At 39.1% G+C, this 19,762-nt stretch overlaps 1 protein-coding gene across 5 annotated transcripts in view; it reads right to left on the bottom strand.

The window, feature by feature from the left end:
• The window catches only part of grm8a (glutamate receptor, metabotropic 8a), a 281,453-nt gene that overhangs the window by 132,868 nt on the left and 128,823 nt on the right, over positions 1-19,762 (bottom strand). The window lies entirely within an intron of this gene.

Raw genomic sequence — 19,762 nt, 5'->3', positions numbered from 1 at the left:
GAATCAAATTTCATCATTTAATACTAAAAAGGCTGCTTTGAGTTAGCCAGTGATGTATATGATATCTCTATCCCACAGTCTGTATTTTTTCACTTTTTCCAGGGAAAATCACAACAGTTTGTCCTCAATCAAATCAAATCTGGTGCGCACTAACTGATGCTCAAAGTCAGATGTTAAATGTTCTGGTTTCCTGTGTTCACCTATTTGTTGGGTATTTGTTGTCATTTTTTGAGTAGAATAGTGCTTTAATTTACCAGAAGCTCTTAGATACCAGTGTTTGTTTGCCATTTCTGTTCTAAGGTTGGCATCCAGCATGGAAGCCCCAGATGTTTAGAAACTTCCCACCAGCTTGTGAACACAACGTGACTAAGTGAATGGACCATTTTAATTGGGATTGTGTCGCCAGAACCCAACTGTGGTCCAAGTTTTTCTTCTGTCAGCTGTTAGCAAGTGCTGTGACTGGGACTCACATAGAATGTTAATGACTGAATGTCTATAATGTGTGTCTCTCCTAAAAATAAAAGTTAAGTAAACCAAGCAACTCTAGAAAATTGCAACTATCCAAATATTTACACCACTCTGTTTCAAATGCAGTTTCTTCAGAGAAGCATCAGATCAGTCCAATGTTTATTTTCTACAGCGTGACACCAACAGCAAATATAAAGAGAGTCAGAGTCATAAAAACCTTCAGCAACAAGAAGAACAAGCAGTCCTTCAACAGGGGCATCCCCCCCTATTGAGCCTTGATCTAAGCATCATTGAGTCAATCTGTGATCAGATGAGGAGGCTGAAGCAACTGAGACCGTCTAAATCCACAGAGGAACTGCAGAAAGTCCTCCAATATGCTTCAAACAACCCATCTGCCATGAACCTTGAGGAACTGCAGGGAGATTTACCAAAGAGAATTGCATGTGATCACACCAAACAACAGTTTGTTTCTTTTATTTATTTTTGTTTTGTTGTTATTGTTCTGTAAGGAATGGGTTAGTTTTGCAACTTTTTTTTTATCCTCAAGTGCATAAATATTTTGAGGATCACAACATTTGCCAAGAGTTTTAAAAGGTGTGAAAATTTAATATATATATATATATATATATTTTAAATATATAATATAATTTTCAGGACAGTAACAAAAACCTGTTGGTGGAGAACATTACACTCAGTGATTTATAGCTGCAGCTGTGGATTCTCATAGCTGACTTTCATTTCCTCCGTCATGTATTTGCATTTGCTTCATCTTGCTCTTTGATCTCACAATATATTCCTTTACAGTATTCACTCGTTTTTGATACTTTCCTTTCCAGAAAAACGATTGCATCCAAGTCATTCATCAATTACGCTCACCGTCCACTTCATTAGGTATACCTTTCAGCTGCTAATTAACACCAGGCACACAGCAGCAACCCAACACTTCAAGGCATGTAAACATGTCAACACAGAATGCTGAAATTCAAAACGAGCATCAGAATGGGGAAGAAAGGCGAGTTCAGTTACTTCGAATGTACGATGGTTGCTGGACCAGGATGGGGTGGTCTCAGTATTTCAGGGAAAAAAAGAGCAAATATCAAGTGCGTAGGAGTTCTCTGGATGACAAAATCCCTTGTTGATGCCACATATCAGAGGACAATTGTCAGACTGCTCTCCCATGTGGAAAAGAAATAGGAAAAACTTATAAAAGACTTGTATCAGCTTTAGCTTGCTTCATATAGTGAATCATATAAGGCTTATATGATTTACTCATGAAAGTGGCCACTTTCTCATTACTTTCATATATTGTTTTAGTAAGTATCCAAAACATACAAGTTCCATTTATATAATTTTTCAAGGGATCTTATATCTGTTTTCACTCTTGTATGCTTTTCATACAAGTTCCACACAAGACAGATACAAACCTTATAAGATTTATATATATATATATATCCTTTCCATATGGGCTGAGCTGAAACAAAGGCAGCAGTAATTAAATTCATTACTCATTAATACCAAGGTACGCAGAAGAGCCTTTTCTTGAAACAAGTGAAGAACACACCCGTTGCCACTCAGCTAAGAAACTATCTATAATCCACAGGGACTCAACAAAATAGGAAAACCACTGCCTGGATAGCACACCATGTCACAAAGCTCTTGAAGAAGACAGTGAATTCACTCAAATGGCTCCCCAGTTACCAGATCTCAATCCATAGAACAGCTATGAGATGTGGTGGAACGGGAGATGTGCAGCTAAAAATCCTGCAGCATTTGTGTAATGCTATCCAAGACAATCCAATTGTTTGTATATTGCCAATTCACAACAACTGTTGCCTCAGGGTACTTTAAATCATAGGCTGCAGACCCTTCAAACAAATAAACAAAAGGAAAAAGGAAAAAGATGACCCCTTTGGCACTTGGTGACAGTGGGAAAGAAAAACTCCCTTTTAGCAGGAACAAACCTCCAGCAAAACCAGGCTCAGGGAGGGGCTGTCATGTGTTATGAGTGATTTGGTGGTGAGGGGAATGAGAGGGAGGCTGAGATTAAAAATTGCTAAAGATTAAATCCAGTAGTGAATGAAAGCAAGGTGAAAGGAGAAAAAAAGGGAAAGGAAAAGAAATCTCGCAGCAGCCTGAGTGCTAACTATAAGCTTTTTAAAGAGGGAAGTTTTAAGCTTAATCTTAAAAGCAGACAGGGTGTATGTCTCTGAAATCCATATCCACATATTATATATATTTATCTGGGGTTTTTTCACTTAGACAGTCACACTCATAGTGCTAACACTGTTATATTTTCAGTCTATCTTTATCTGTGTTTTCACAGGAATGTCAGAGCCCTTTGATGTCTTGTGATTTCTTGTGGCTGCTATCATCAGCACTAGCTCTCAACACACTGGCGGAGAGTCACTGCATAAGACTCCTGTTGTAGCACTCTCAAAATAAATAAAGGTAATAATGCACTGTTTTTTTCCTCTATATTGAAAGAAAATCACATAAAGCACATGATCTGCCTGTCAAAGGAAGAGCGGAAGATCATTTTTTGAAGTTGCTAAGTATGATGCTAGAAGAAAAAAAATTAATCAGGCTTCTAGTGAGGTTTGAAATTTTTGAGGCGCACACTTCTTAAAATTCTACCTTCTGCACTTCTAAAGATCTAGTTTTACATTTTTACAGCATATTTATGAAAGTTTGAACTAGAAAACTTTGTTTAAATATATTGAGCTTTTCTTCCTCATTAGCTCTGTAAAGTTTAAAAGTCCTAATTAAGTATACATTAGCAGACTAAACTAAACTGATTTATTCCAATTTCATAGCATCTGATCCTGTAGTAAAGAGATGAGGACAGAAAGGGGAGATGCAGATACAGGCAAGCTGTTCTGCACCAAGATAAATTAAAACACTCGGTACAGAACAGGAAATATGCATATATTCTGGGGGAAAAAACAACAACAACAACAACAAAAAAAGAAACCCAAAAAACGAAAAGCAGCCAACAGGGGAGAAAGAAAAATACAAAAGGAAAAAGAAGGGGGGGAAAGTTAGTGAAGATATAAGGCCGTGTGTAAGCCTGCATAAATTCCTATTTCTCTTTTGAATAATAACAGTTTCATTCCGCAGAGAAAAATGGGGGAGGCTTGGATAAGTGGTGAAACTTTTAAATCCGTGGTTCCGTGCTGGCGGAGTGGGAATAAATTACTCTGTCAGAGTCAAACTATGGAGACACAGCTATGTTTGTTAAAGTGTGGAGTGTTGGAAATGCCTCCAATCCTCAGCCATTGCCCATCATTTGTCAGGTTCCACTGCCAACTCTGTCGCATAATTGGGTCTGCGCTACCTCTGTCACCATCAACCGTCATTTAGATGTAAATATGAGGGCAGCCGATGTAAGGACGGCACAGGGCTTTGATAGGTGAGACTCGTCTGACTTTGCCTTTCATGAAAAACATTGCATTATGCGTTTAAACAGTTAGTGGCACATTTTATGGTGTATGAAATGGGGTTTAGACAAGTTGACTGAATTGGATAAGGAGGCCTCAACTTTATGAGAGAAAATTAGGGGAAATCGCATTTTAGTGCACTTTCTGTGTCATCCCTCATTCTAACAGTATACTCTGTGTCTGCTCTTCCGATTTAACTTTTAGATTAGTCTTTGTGTTTTTTCTGTGTGTCTGTTCCTAGCTTTAGAGTCAGTATGAATTCACATCTTGCTGCATTTAATTATTTTGTCTGTGCCAAATATTGTTGTAATGCTCTTCGTACGCTACTGAATTTGAAAGGCTAAAGGAAGTTCTTGAAGTTAAAGACAAAGGTAAGAGACCCACAGGGGAAATATACGCCATCTGCCATCATCAGTATTTATCATTTATCAGTGTTATTTTCTAATATTCCATAAAGTGAAGATTGCCAGTCTGTGAAATTAAGTTATTCAGTTCCACAACAAGTGCCTTTTAATACCAGGGAGAAGAGCAGATGACACACGAGATGTGTTAATCAGTGGCGATAGAGAATAGCGAAGAGAAAAAGGGAGTCATGAAAGAGACTTTAACAGGGAGAGGGTGAAGTGTGTCAGAGGAAGAGTAAAAGGGGATTATATGATATGTAGAGAACTGCAGTGTGCTTGCATTAGAGGAACTTGTAGCCCAACAAGCTCATACTTTTACCCCAGGAAAAGGGATAGTGAAAAAGTCAGAGGATACTAGGGCAATGAGAAAATAGAAGATGCGACGATAACCCGAAGAAATGAAATAAAGCATAAATCAGTAAGACTCAGGATGGTTTCAGAGGAATAAACAGACAAAGAGAAAGATGGAGAAAAGATGGAGAAAATCGATTACCCTTCCCGTAATCCAGCATTCCAGCAATCCGACATGGATCATAGTCAAAGCAGCAATGCAAAAGCAGTGGAGTTGTAATTCTGCTGCATTCTGTCCTAGCTAATCGGCCCCTGCCAGCTGGCCATCAGTCAGCCCGTTGGACAACAGGATGTGCGTCTCTGCTTGTATACATTTTTTGACAGAAAGTAAGTGAAAAGATCCAGGTGGATATCTATGGCTACGTTCACACTGCAGGCAAAAGCGCATCAAATCCGATTTTTTTGACCCTATGCAACCCATATCCGATCATGGTATGACAGTATGAACAGCACAAATCCGATATTTTCAAATCCAACCTGGGTCACTTTCGTATGTGGTACTGAATCCGATACGTATCTGATGTTTTAGAAAGCGACTGCTGTTTGAACGGTCATGTCGCATTAAATCCGTCTTTTACGTCACTGACACAAGACAGACGCCAATTATCAGCGCCGGAGAAGCGCACGAGAAGACTTCGTGAACGCTTCCTGGCCATCCAGTGAAACTTTTGGCAAGACAACATTGGAGAAACGGGAGCATTTTATTTGTACTGTATAATCTGCAGATTCTGACAGAAATCTGCAACTATCCTTTGAAGCACCGCTCCTCTCTAAAACAGCAATAAGGATCATTATTAGGCCATATGTGAATAACAAAATAACTTTACAACTTAAAGCAAAATTGGGAAACGTAAAGTCCAAAACAAGTCTTTATATTAAGGGCCATCAGTCAAACAATACTGTTCGGTCTGGGTCTAAACAGAGTGCGTTGTGTGTGACGTCTTCTTTTGCGCATGCGGGCCGCTTTGAGGGTTCACACTAGAGCGCGTTTGCTGTCACATTTTATTTGTAGTGTGAACAAGCAGACAAAAAAATCGGATTTGATCAAAAAATCTGAATTGAGCATTAAGACCTGCAGTGTGAACGTAGCTATGTAGTGATGTAGTGATGCTGGCATCAGAAAAGTTGCATCTAAGCCACACATTTTCCACACAAAAAAATAAAACATAAAGAAATCAAGAACTGAAGCAAAAAGAAACGTGTGAATTTGTAAGTTAACAGGGTTATCAGTATCAGTGGTCTGTCATTCAGGTTCAAGCAGATATTGACTTTAATTATAACTGTGTAGTCTTAGTTTTAGCCTTTTTTTCAGCTGCAACCCCTTAAGAGAGTTTTACACAACTCTCTTAAGAGCTAATGACAAACAAATATGAAAAGATTTGAATTAAAATTCAAACATATATGCTCAATTTATTTTATGGCTAATACACTACAAAAGTTTTAAAAAAGCACAATGAAAGTGACAGGTAACACAGTGCATGATCTTTGTTTTCTCCACCTCAAATTTCTATGTCATGAAACTGCTCTGTTCAGACTGTGAGTAGTGTATAACAGCATATTTTGTATTCTGTTCACCTTCCCTACTGAAGATAAATAGTATCACCAGCAAGATGTTTGTGACCAACAATACAGATTTCACAGATTCTACAGCATTTTGCATACACCTACAAATCTTGTTGACAAAACCGCTTCATTCAGATTTTGCCTGATTCAGATCCTGTTAGACCCACTTTGTAAAATAATGTAAGATGTTTTAGAGTTTTTTTTCCTCTCTGCATCTTTTCTCCGTATTGGTTGCGTTTGTGTGCAATGCACTTTATGTGAAATTAAAAAGAAACATCAGGTTCCCTTCCTTTGTACTCCATGATTGCCTCACAGTTATCCAACACTCAATGTGACACCAGTGTACTCATTTCTTTGCAGCATCTTTAAACATTAATCTTTTTGAAGTCATGGGTTGACTTTGGCCTCCCACCATTTGTTTGCTGAGTAAAAGCAAAGAGGCTACAATTCTCTGCAATTTTGAATCAGCATACAATGATTTTTATGTGATCACGGCAGGCTGACAACATCAAAGTTAAATTTTGCTTTGATCACTGACTGTAAATCTCATTTTCTACAAATGACGCTTCAAGCTTAAAGTCACTAAGCTATGCTAAGCCCTTTCCAAAAATCGTCCAAGTGACAGATTTTATAATGGTGAAACTGATTTTTTACCTAATGCAATGAAAGAGGATTGCGTTTAAATGACAGAAGGTGAAGTTTACTTAAACACATGGAAAATGCTTTGAGTAGCCTCTGTCTCTGTTTAGTTATATCCTATCAACATATATGATTTTGTCCATTATTTCAGCATAGACAGCAAAGAGACACATAAAACACCAAAAAGAGATTTTACACTTTTTGGTGTTTATCGCTATAATCCCTATCAGATTTTTAATATGCTTGCAGATGGCTTTTCATTAATAAAGAAATATTTGTGTGAATATTAATAAAACAGAATAGATTTTAGAATAGAATAGCAACTTTATTTTCTTTTAGAACATGGAGCAGTTAGTGGGCATCAGAAAGAAATTTCTGATTTTGACTGCACTTAAGACTGGACCTCTTCTTAGAGAGTCTATTGCTAAAAAGCTCAACTTTTGTCTCTTTATAGGTGGCTAAAACTGCTAGCTTTCTTTTAGGTTACACCTCAGCTAATTTATAGCGATGAACTAGACTTCCCAAGTGCGTTTGAGGCTTGCAGTGCTATTAAATATTAATAAAAGCGTACTTTTCTTTTTCTTCTAAAACAACAGCATTTCTTTTTATTTTATAGTTCCTTTTTTGATTGAGATTGAGTGAAATTTGAGTATGTTTTAAATATGTTTCACTTTATTTATGTTAGCACTATTTAGGTGGTGCCCATGCAATGAACTTACAAAGTTAATGTGTCAAGCGCTTTGGGGTCCTTAGGGACTAGTAAAGCGCTACACAAATACAGGCCATTTACCATTTATACAATCTATGAGTAAACCTTGCTAATCAGCCTAACTAGCATTCTATGCTAGCATACATTTTTTATCTGTCCCAGCCCTACTTCAGCATCCTAACTAGCGGTACAGAAGTGGCTTGAGCTTAACAAGAGTAACTTTTTGGCAGGTAATTTCAAATTCAATGTTTTAAACAGCTCGCTATAATGACACACAAACTGTTTTTGTGCAGTGTGACAAACAATTAGCACATGCAAGCTAAGCTTTAAATTGGTTAACTGGACACTGGATCCATGAATAATGTGTTGCTGAAGTTATCTGGATACTTTATATTTTATACATTTTCTAAAAGCAAATTAAATAATATTGATAACTCTGTGTTATTTAAGTTAGTTTGCAGTGCTGTGGTCTAGTGATGCATGACGTTAGACTGGTTTAGGGCAGACTGTGATATCTGTATACCATAGAATGTAGTTGGCAAACTCACTGCCTTGCTGCTTCTAAACTATTGCAGATCCTATAAATAATCTTTGTGACTGGTTAACAGGTTAAAAAAGGACAGAATGATCCAGAATGGCACTCCAAATAGGCATGATAATAATATTTAATCTTTTTTTTTTTAATGAATGTATACTTTATTGATCCCCTTGGGGAAATTGCTCTCTGCATTTAACCCATTCACCCAGTGAAGCAATGGGCAGCCATTGGGCGCCCGGGAGCAGTGTGCAGGGACAGTACCTTGCTCAGGGGTACCGCAGGGTAGCCGTTCAGTGGATTTGAACCACCGACCTTCTGATCATGGGGCCACCACTCTACCTACTGAGCTATCCCTGCCCCTTAATGTACCATGTCATGGTATTGTTTCAAGCTGACAACCTGGAGCTCCTTGTTCAATTATAAGAACTGAAGTAGAATGATTCTGTGTTATTATTATAAACACTGTGGTTCTTTCTGTTCATTTTGTATCAAGTAGAGATGGGAGGCTGTGGCACAAGTATACAGCACAGCAAAATGCAGTAGAAAAAATTCAAGTGTTTATTTTTCCTTGTTCGACCAGTTCAGGTGCTGTGAAAAAAAGATACTACAGCATAAGACTTATAATAGCTGGGAAGACTCTGAGTGAGTTCACATTGGTTAAATTATTTAACTCCTGCGTTTGGTTTTCTAAACTATACTTTTTAAGAAATAAAGATATTTTGGGTTGAAGCTCTGCGGTGGATCTCTCAAAGCACCTTTACAGCCAAGCAAGTTTTTTTTTTCCTTTGTGTGCCTGAATACGTTGGTTCTTGTCATTTATTTTAACTGTGACCCCAGAGCCTTTTTGCAGACATAGATGAAAAAATGAAGACAAAAAACCATGAGGGAGGGAAAGAGAAAAACCTTAAGTTACTGGAGCAGAACGGAGAAGAGGCTTGAAAGTGCTTTTAACTTGTGCAGAAAGATTTCCAAAACACACACACGCAAAAACAGCAAACTGGCACAAGCCACACACACGCAAAAATAACAAACAAAACCTAAAACACACATAATTCTTGCATAAGCATATATACACACACACATAAACAAATATGCATATATAAAAACAGAGTTAAAACATACCTACAGCACAGCCTGACATAAGCTGCAAACACACATAGAAACACACCTATGTGTACCAACTGCTGCAATAATATAGCTGAAATTACTTTTGGGGCTTAGCAGCAACTGGCGGAGGTTTCTCTCTCACTGATCTCTATGAGGCCAAATAGGGACAGAGAATAGAGGGTTACACGCATATACATACACATGCGCACACTAATCCTCCCTCTCCCTCCATCTGTACTTCTGTCTCCCCACCCTGTCTTGCTCTGTCACTGTGGAATATGGGGAGTTCTCATCCCTGTCAAGAAAACCACTAGAGCTGAAAGAGACACTACACATCTAACAGAAGCACTGATCAACATATAGCAAAGGCACTATAGCACATTCCACCGTGGCCCAGTGCTGTACCAGAACAGCATAGCCAATGCATAGTACTGTTGATTGCTGTGTATACCCACCAGCGAACTCTGAAATTTAAACTTGCCTTAATGATTGCTATCGAACAAGACAGATTTATGTTTTGTGCTACAGGGCCTTGAAATCTATTGTGTAACATATTGCACGTCAGCCAAACTGCTTCATAATTATTCTTTCAACTCCCAACCAATCACCGAGACAGGGCTCAAAAAACTGAAATGGGTTTACAGGTTGAAAAAGCATTGCAGGCAGAGTTTTCCAGGAATCATTTCTGTTGGATGTTTTATTGGGAGGCCAGGGATAATTGCTAAAAATGGCTATTTCAGCTGGATGGGATGAAATTCACAGAGTTTCTGAGGTAATAATTACCCTCTCTAGATGTCCTCTGGCAATACTAATGCCATCTGCAGAGGGCTGTTAACTCCTAATAGATATTGTCAATTTCACCCAGGTGAGAGATTGGTAACATAAGGCTAACATTGGCCTGATTATAATAGAATCCGGAGACTTGAAAAGATTTAAATCACCTCTTCTGTCTAAAAGTCTAACGACACCTTTATTTCTTTATATTTTGCTACAAAAATAAGAAATAGGTGCAATGAATTATTGAAACATGCAAATATACAGAATAAAAAGCAAAAGCGCAGTGGGTAACGAGCTGCTAACGAAGGTTAACATTTGCGATGACCACATTGATTCTTCAGCCTGAACTCTTAGGTAATCTTTCTTGTCATTCCTTTAAGTAGCCTTCAGCAATGGTTCTTCAGGCTTCTTGATGGACATTGAAAGCTCTTCTGTGGATGTTGGATACCTTTTGTTCACCATGTTCACCATGTTTTACAGATGGCTGTGAACATTATTGCATCTTTCTCTTGACCTCCTCCGTGCATGCCAGGAAAATATAGATTCATCACTCTATCAGACCTGTTGTGACTGGTTTTCAGTCCAGTTCTTGTGTAATTTGGCATAACTCTGTGTTTTCTCCGTTTCACTTAACTTTTTCTTCATTTTTCTTCATTTTCTTTTTCTTCACTGTGTTAAGTGGCTTAACAACAACAACAACAACAACAACAACAACAACAACAATAATAATTTTTTAGAAAAAAAAAGAGGTATCCCCCTGAAAATAGTCAGATATAGGTTATGGCCTGAAAATGTGTGAAAAAGCAGCCGGTGTCCAAAGAAAGCCTGGAGGAATACTGACAAAGACTAATTTTAAAAAGTCTGTGAGCAAAGAAATAAAGACTTTTGCACACTACTGTATATTTCTGAGTAAAAGCCAAACCATTTTCAATAAGGCAAGAAACAAAAATAATGTATTCCACAATGTGTTTTTACTACATGCACTAATTATGGTTAGTTTCTGTCAGTGTTCTTGCTCTGAACAAATCTTCAAACTGGCTTATATATATGTATAAAAGGTTTAATAAAAGAAGAACTTGAATTCACAAAGACAATCATGCCTCATACCAAGAGGATAAACAAGTCTATAAGCAACTGAGACTTTGGGGCCCTTCAGGCAACTAAGACAGCTTCACCTTGAGATGAGAACCAAGGCTGGTGTAATTAGTTACAAATGGATGGGTTGATGTTTGTGTTCCCCATGTGAGTGTGTGTCTGTGTCTGAGTGTGGTGATGAATAGTATCAGTCTTAAGTTGTGAGGGGAGTGTAATCAAGGACAAGAAACAGAGAGCTAATTCTACCCGAGAGACATACATTGTCAACTGAGAGAGTTAGAGAGTGTGTTTAAGTGCCCGCTGCTTTTTCTTGAGCATTTATATTTTGTGAGGCTGTGCGACAGCCTGTGTTAGAAAACTCACACTTACTCCAGACAACAATTGAATTCATACAGCAAGCAAAAAATATAGGATTTTCTTTGTTTTTCAGATCATTACCTTTTCTCCAACACAAGTGAGGTCTAAAAATGGAACATACTGTACATGCTCATAAATAGATGATAGGTGCATTTCAATTAATGTACAATCTGCTCTTCCTCAATGAAAAAACAGAATAGCCAGTAGCAAGTGCTGGATAATGACAAGGACCGCCTTCATTGTGGAGGGCAAGAGTGGACTCGAAGCGAACTAAAGAGGCAAAGCTAAGCAAAAAGGCGGAAGATTAGTGTAGAGCCAGAGAACTAATTAAATGAATCTGGAGATAAACGTTTAATTATTTTCTTTCAGCCCTTTTTCTCCCGCTCATTTCCTTCCTCTCTTCATTACCGCCTTCCAGAGCTGCAGCAAAGCGGCCAGTGTCAGGGGCAGTTGACTGTTCTAAGCCGGTGAACTCAGTCCACACATACGCTTTCTCTCTCTGCCCCCTACACTTACAGGTGCCCATACACACTCGGTAACACACAGATTGAGTCACGCCCACTCTCTTTCCTTCTCCCTTGCAAACACACATCCCCTTTCGCTCTGTCTGCAGTGTGTCTGAATGTAGATGTGGTAGTTTTAATCCCAGCTGGATTCCACGGGGAGGTGAGGAAGGGTACTGGAAGGAGAAAGGGCCGTGACTTGATTTAAAAGATGTCTTCTATCTTTGGTAAAGTACACTGCCACCTCTTGTTTTATAGTGCAGAAATCCATACGTTTCAAACACTGGTTGATTTAGGAGGCTGTGGCCTCAGCACTACATGATGTATTCTCTACAGAGAGGGTCAACAGTACTCTTGGATGGTGGAAAGGGAGATTGCCCTTTAGATGAAAATGTAGGCCAGGAGCTTGGACTGTCTCAGCACTAAAATGAAACACTACCAGGCTGAGATGCTTGCGTGCTTCTGTTTTTGGTCTAGACCTCTGTGTCAGAAAAAAATATGTTTTGGGTTTGTTTTGGTTTTTTTGCTCTTCAGGGATTTGGTATCAAAAAAGGCTTTTCTGATGCGTTGCTTCTGCTCTGTGTGATGTAAGATGCAACTTTGTGATATTTTAACACTGTAACAGAGCCACTTTTGCCTAAAAAAAGTTGACCTTTGCATTATTTATTCATTAACCTTTGATCAGTGGGCTACATCGATTCGCTGTGTACAAAACCTGTTTAATGCATCCAGTTCATGAGCACACACTAATGATGAGTAAACACATTTGGCCCCTGCTCACTGAGCTGTGTCTGTTACTAGTTCTGCATGACTGGAAAGCCATGGCTGGGGGTGACAACACGCAGGCTACATATGCAGTTAACGTCACGGTGAATATATTTCAGGATGTAGGCATGGATGAGCAAACAAAAAATATATTAAATATATACTAGAGATCCCTACATGGATAGAAACATAGAAATGTTGGCATGAGAAGCCAATTAAACAGCATGGACATGATTTAAACTGTTTAAAATGCGCTGATGGAGATTTAAAAGTTCTGTTTATGATTTATTAAGAAGATGGTAATTTACAAACATGGACGCAGGCAGTTCATTTCTATACTGACCAAGTGCGTTCCAAAATAACAGAAACGTGAATGCAATTAATGTACCTGGGGGGTGAATAATGTACTTACCAAAAACAGTACAAGTACAGTATGATTATAAAATAGATGCTCTGGATACAGAACACACACAATGGAAGATTATCAGTGCGTTGGCCACCCCACATTACTCCAACAGTGTGGGATCATCTTGGCAAAAAAAAATGCATGACAAAAGCCTGAAGAAGAGCTTTGAATGTCCTTCAAGAAGCTTATAGAACTATTCCAGAAGACTGCTTAAAGAAAGCTTCCTAAAAAATCCTAATAGTACTCTTTTAAGCCCAAAGAGGCTTTTGCCCTGGAACAAAACAACAGTAAATCTGGTCCTTTCTGTGTAGCACATTTGCATGGTAACACTGGCAAATTAGTATCAAGTACAAAGCTGCTAATGTGGCTTATCTAAAAACTATGTTCATGAGCACAATCAGCTCAGTTTCAACACCAAACATTATTTCAAGCAAAAAAAAAAAACCCAAAAAACTAGTATCTTGGTTCCCTTACAAGAAATAGTGAGAAATACTAAGCTATAAGATACTTTGAAGAAAGTCATGTAGAGAAGCAGGAAAAGGCCCCTCGTCCTCTGTGCAAAGTCCTCTGCATACTAGATCTGGTTCCCATTTTGGGAGGCAGATGGATGAAGTCTCCCACAGTTCATCAAAAAAGTTTGAATTCCACTTTAAGGCAGAGTGCAGTCACTCTGTGGCTTAACACTTTAAAGTTTTCTCCATACTACTGGCGAACTGTGGGAGGTCTGGATCTAACCCACTGAAATAAAATGCTTCTTCGTGTGAATAAAAGAAGCTTGTTAAATAATTTGTGCTGAACATTTCTTAAAGTGAGCTCTACACCTGAAAAGATTCCACAAAAATAAGCCTGGGTTCATTTTTATTTCCTTTTTAAAAATTAAGTTATATTCCTGTGAGACAGAGAAGGCACTGCCAAATGCAAGATCCCTCTTCTTAAGTACAATTTGCGCAGCGGGTGGGGGGGTGCCTCGAAATAAAGTCGTGAGACACTGAGGTATTTGCTGCAATCTCATAAGGATTCTGTATTGAATTTCTATTAGCCTGTTGACTCCACCGCATCAGAGCATCCCTACTTTAAAACCAAATCCTTCCCCGTATCTGTTATCCTGAATACACAACATTCACGATAACATGTAAAGAAAAGCAGCATGAAACTATTTGTGAATCATTTGAAGTGTACTTATTTTTTTAGATAACATGAAAACAACATATCAAATAGTGATACTGAAAATTTGAGCTTTTATTAAAAAATATGCAAATTTATTCTGGGCACTATAAAGCACATTTACCCGCTTAATGAATTCAGGCCATGATCTAAGTCTCCCTAAGACCTCAAAGAGAAAATGAAATTCCACCCTGTCAAAGGCTTTAGCTGCTTCTAACAAACAGTATGCACGATGTAGTCAAGAAAGGAATCTCTAACACTTTTAGAAGCTACCAAACATCTGTGTGAGAACTCCTACTACAAATGAACCTTGTCAGGTCAGGTTTGATCAGGGAAGACTTATGAGTTAGATTCTTCTACAAGCAAGCTGTGCCACTCGGGGACTGTGTTGGTAATTTCGCCAGCAGGTATTTGGACATATGGGCACAAAGACTGCAGGCTTAAATAATTTGCAGTTATTTGGACAGATATAATAAACCACTATACAGATGAATGATGCTGTAAGGGGAGCCAACCTTATCTGGCTCCCCTTACAGCATCATTGCGATCTCCCTCCTCAAAGGGTTCTAATAGCTTAAGCCAAAGTTCATAATACTTTGTCTCATGGTTGGTTACTAATGGCAAGGGGTGATCTGACAAGATCCATGCTTTTGGAGACGAAAAAGAACTGTGATCAGTTTGGCGTTGGCCACTGTGGCAATTTTTTAAGGTGTGGGCTCAAGAGTTAGTGCTTTAGTGAAATTTTGTGTTTAATGCCAGTGTTAAGAGCTAGCAAAGTAAGGCAAACATAGGAAGGTTGATTTCTTTACCACCTGCATCCTGTTCTTTGCATTCTTTCCCTTCTAACCTAAAAACAAAGTTGTTTCCAGTTGTTTTTTCCTCCTAAAGCAGTCCTTTTGAAACAAAGATTTTGCTGACTGCTCTGTGGACTTGGCTGAAAAATTAGATGTGCAGAATTTTCTACTTACTCCTCCTGGGAGAGGCATAGCGCTGCAGCTGTGCGGCAGCAAACATAAGTAGGACATATTCACTTTCAAACACCGTATTGGAGAAGTAAAGATTTAACTTCCAGAGTCTTAAATAAAAAGTCTGAGTGGACAGTTTTAAACATTTTCTGTTGCTGCCACTATCACCTATTCACCCCCCACACACACCCACTAACCCCTGACATATGCTAATGTGATGAGAGCAGTTTTTGGCAATTAATATCCTTTCACAATGCACGCAGTACACGTGCACACTTTCTATAACTCTCTCAAACACACCCACCCTTTAACACTCATCGGTGAATGATTACACACCAATTCATATGGATGTTTGGTATCAGTATGCAGAGTGCCTTGTAAACTTCACTCATTACACCGCAGTTACAAAATAACATCCTAGAAATTCCCAGCAGCTCGCTTTCTCTTATTTTCTTTCTCCGAGTGTATCTGAAGAGGTCCACTTGTTATTGAAAATGCAATAAAATGAAAATATATGACTGTGTCTCAGGGAATATATGCATGCATATGTGTACAACGCATGCTTAATATCATTACCAGGATCCTTATTTTTATCCTAATGCTGCTCTTCCTTTCCTTATTCTTTTCCTATTCTACCTATTTCCCAGCGTCCAGTTTCATTCATTAATTCCAACACACTATGAACTCTCCCCGTCCTGTCACTTTTTCCTGTCCCCTCCTCTTGTTCACCAGCATTTTGTCCACTCTGCCATCCCTGTATCTTCCTTAGCTTGCTTGGCGTCTTCAGAGAGGCAGAGTAAAGAATTGAGTGACTGCTGTCACAGCATGCAGCCCCAACCATACACCCACACACACATCCACCTACACACATATAAAGCAAGATAATGCCCCCACCCCCCGGCCCAGAACACAAATACACACTTTGCTAAGTATTGCTTCAGACTGTACAGTGACGTATACATACATACACACACACACACACACACTGATCTGACACCACACAAAACATTTATGTGCTGACTGCCACTGCACAAAGCCCTGGGCGAGCTGGCTCCAAACACGCACTGGGACTAAGATGGACAGCTAGACAACAGCACAGACATACAAAAAAACTGTCATTTCTGCATCAGCACACAAACAATGGAGAAACAACAACAACAACAACAAAGGGAAGAAAATCAACAGGATGATAAAAAATAAAAACTGGAAAGATTTCGACTGATGAGAATCCCCTCAAATGGATTCTTTACTCGTCTTGGCTCTGTCAGTCGGTAAATATTTGTCAACATCCAACATGATGTGTTTTCAAAAAACATTTGAGACATAACAAGGGAAACCAGCAGCATTTTGATCTGTCAACATCACTTGAAGGATTTCATAAACTGATTTTGATTCTGCATTCACCCATCTTGATGCTCCCAGGACCACAGGGACCGTGCTTTTAGAGTTTACATCAAAACAGACAAGTGATCTATCTCTCTGTGTTTCTCTCATTTTCTGTATCTCTGTCACTCTCACTTACTCTGTAGTGATTTGTTCTCATTTTCCCTGTCACTACACCATCCAGTGAAGTAGTTAAAATACATCATCTACTGTCCCTTCACAGCAAACCCAGCCCTGAAATCTTTCCGTGATAATACAGCAGGCAAAGAGTGATTTTAAAAAGAACAGAAATGCAGGCCGAGACTAAAAGAGACCTGCAAACACATCGATCACAAGCAGCCCGTAAAAATCAAGAGCCAACAACTGTCCAATTTACATCCCACTGCTAAATACAAGCCCAGCTAACAACAGTAAAGTATATCATCATGAGAAGCCCATTACTCTCCAAGACTTTGGCTAAGAGAAAATGGCAAAAGCTTGCTGCAGGGAGACAAGAAACAAAATATAGCTGTGAGCAGGATATCTGCTTCAAGACCTGCAGACTTTCGGCTCTAGAAGTGGAATTCAAAAGTACTGAGGCTGTGGTGACAAATTCCCTCATCACGGGTGTCACTGCTCTGAAAACAGCTGTTCTGCTCTGAGTGATGCATGAGAACAGCAGCTCAACAAATAGAGGGAGGTTTCTCCAGGAAATCCGATTGTTGTCCGAACTGTGCAGAGCAGCATGACCTGAACTCAAAGCACCCCAAATCTGCAGCCAGAGGCAGGTCTGTACGTTTTTTTTTATTTAATTTGCACAGTGATGGCAGGAATAAACAGTTAAAACAGGCTGATGAAGGCATTTATATGACAGAAATGTTCCAAGGTATTTTAATTTCTACTCTAAACTGTTTCATAAACTATAATGTGACGGTCTAGTGCATTTAAAGAATACGACATGCTACTTTTATTTAATAGTGTTGTAAATGTGGCAGAGACTAACACAGGACCAATAAATCCTTTCTTTAAATCATGTGTTCTGTCAATTAAGTCAAGTAAGCACAAACTACTCCAATAAAATGTGACAATGGCACTTTGCAGTGTAACTTACTAAAAGTTATTTCATTGCTAAAATTTGGAGCATTGCTATTATTTATGTATGTGAACTGTATGATTTGACAGGAAACCAACCAATTTTAACTAATATAATTTGCATCATAATTTGCCGGCAAACACTCACACAGCCCCTCCAATCACTAACAGCTGTAGTAGTTAATGTTCTTAACACTGAACAGTGCTTTAGGAGGAATTTGAGAGCACAGTTAAGCTCCTATTTCAACCCAGTGAAGTATTAAAAAGTTATCGTAAAAGCTAACCTGGCCAGCATATATGTTGACATTAGTTGTTTAACTGTTAGCAGTTACCCAGTAGCCACATTAGCCATCTGTTATCATTAAGGTAGCAGCTACTGAATTTTAGTTAGATAAAAGATAAATAATTGTTGCAGGCTGAACGTGACATGGATGGAATATGGAGCCGTGACAGAGCGGATTACGGAAACAGAGAACGGGGCAGTTTGCTGGCTGTGCAGAGCAGCGGGGGAACCGTAGCCCAACAGAGCAGAGTCTAATGTAGAGAAGTAAACCGAGCAAATGAAGAGTGAAATCCGGAGCAGCACAGCCAAATCAGACGGGTTTTGTGGCTCAAGAGCCGAAGAAAGGACGCAAAGAGCTGCAGACTGAGGTGGACCAGTGTGAATGGTGGACAATATATGATAAGCTTTAACTACTTACACAATAATTTATTGAAATGGGTTTCTTATTTTGTTGTATAGCTCTGAGGTCAGTTTTGAAAAGCAGGCAATGAGCATAAGTGATACCACACTTCACCACTCCATCTTCCATTATGCTCTTCTTCCACAATAATTACATTATTGATATGTGTTGGGCATTTTTTTTTTTAATATTTTGCTAATTCTAACTTATAACTGGAAAAATTTGTGGAACATTAACAAATGTTAATAACTTCTTTTTCATTACTTCTGTTGTTGCACGATGGGCTCAAAAGCTTTTATCTAGTATTGAGTATTTTCTTGGCTATTGGTATCGACTTTGAAATTCCAGTATCTTGACAGCTGTAGTAACCCCATGCATAGTCAGCAACAAAGTTTAGTACCTGAGGTTTACCAGCAGAACATTTTCTACTCTGGGTTCAATAGCTTGTTACCAAATGCATCATGCTGCTATCTCTCTCCCTGCTAAATCATGCTCATGCACCTGGCAATAAGGGGGAATTCCTACTTAGCTCCATGTTTCAGTTTAGACACTCATGCTTCCACTGAAGGCTCTAGACAGGTAGGGGTGACCATGCCCCAACTGTTATACTACCTGTCTACCATTCTGAAGCATGAAGGTGTTCAGATATGTCTTACAGCAGCTCTTCTGTGGTATTGTACTACAGTACAGATCAGCCTTTTGATCGTCATGGACATCAGTTAGCCTCAGGCACCCGTAACTCTGTCACTGTTCCACCATTTGTCCTTCCTTTAATGACACATGGCTGCATGAGTGCTGCTGCCTTCAGATGGATCAAGAGATTTAATGAACTGAGATGCTTTCACTACAGCATAAAGCTGCAGAGGACAACAGGTCCTGCTCAAATTACTGATCCCAGTTTGCAGATGACAGTTTAAGCAGCAATGACAAAACTGATCATTTACAGTCTGTTACTGCTGAACATTTGCTCCAAGTTTTTACAGCAGTTTAGTGACTTAGCTTTGCTTTTGTTGATCAAAGCACCAAAGTGGCAGCACATTAATGCTGCACCAGCAACAGATGTGCTCTGAAATGACTGCGTGCGGGCCAAAATCCAAGACACATTTCCCACTAACAATTTACTCTGCACCACCTTATTAAAATCAACCTCACTCTTGATTTCCACCTGCTTAATATGACCCCTGTCTTTGTGTCAACATAAAAATCCACTCTTTAACGCCGTATCACCCGCCTGCCTACTAGAGTAACTAGAGTTGCCGTATTAGACGTTTAGAGCTTGTTCTGCTAATTCTCAGGGACAATAACCATGACAGCACACCTTTTTCACACCGGCTGAATGCGTCTGCGAGAGCTGGCGTCACTGCCAAAAAAGAAATA

This window comes from Haplochromis burtoni, unplaced genomic scaffold, assembly GCF_018398535.1.
Source record: "Haplochromis burtoni strain Fernald_Lab_line unplaced genomic scaffold, NCSU_Asbu1 Contig_315, whole genome shotgun sequence".
Classification (NCBI taxonomy): domain Eukaryota; kingdom Metazoa; phylum Chordata; class Actinopteri; order Cichliformes; family Cichlidae; genus Haplochromis; species Haplochromis burtoni.
Note: the sequence above shows the minus strand (reverse complement) of the source record. Positions and strands in the feature narration are given on the sequence as shown.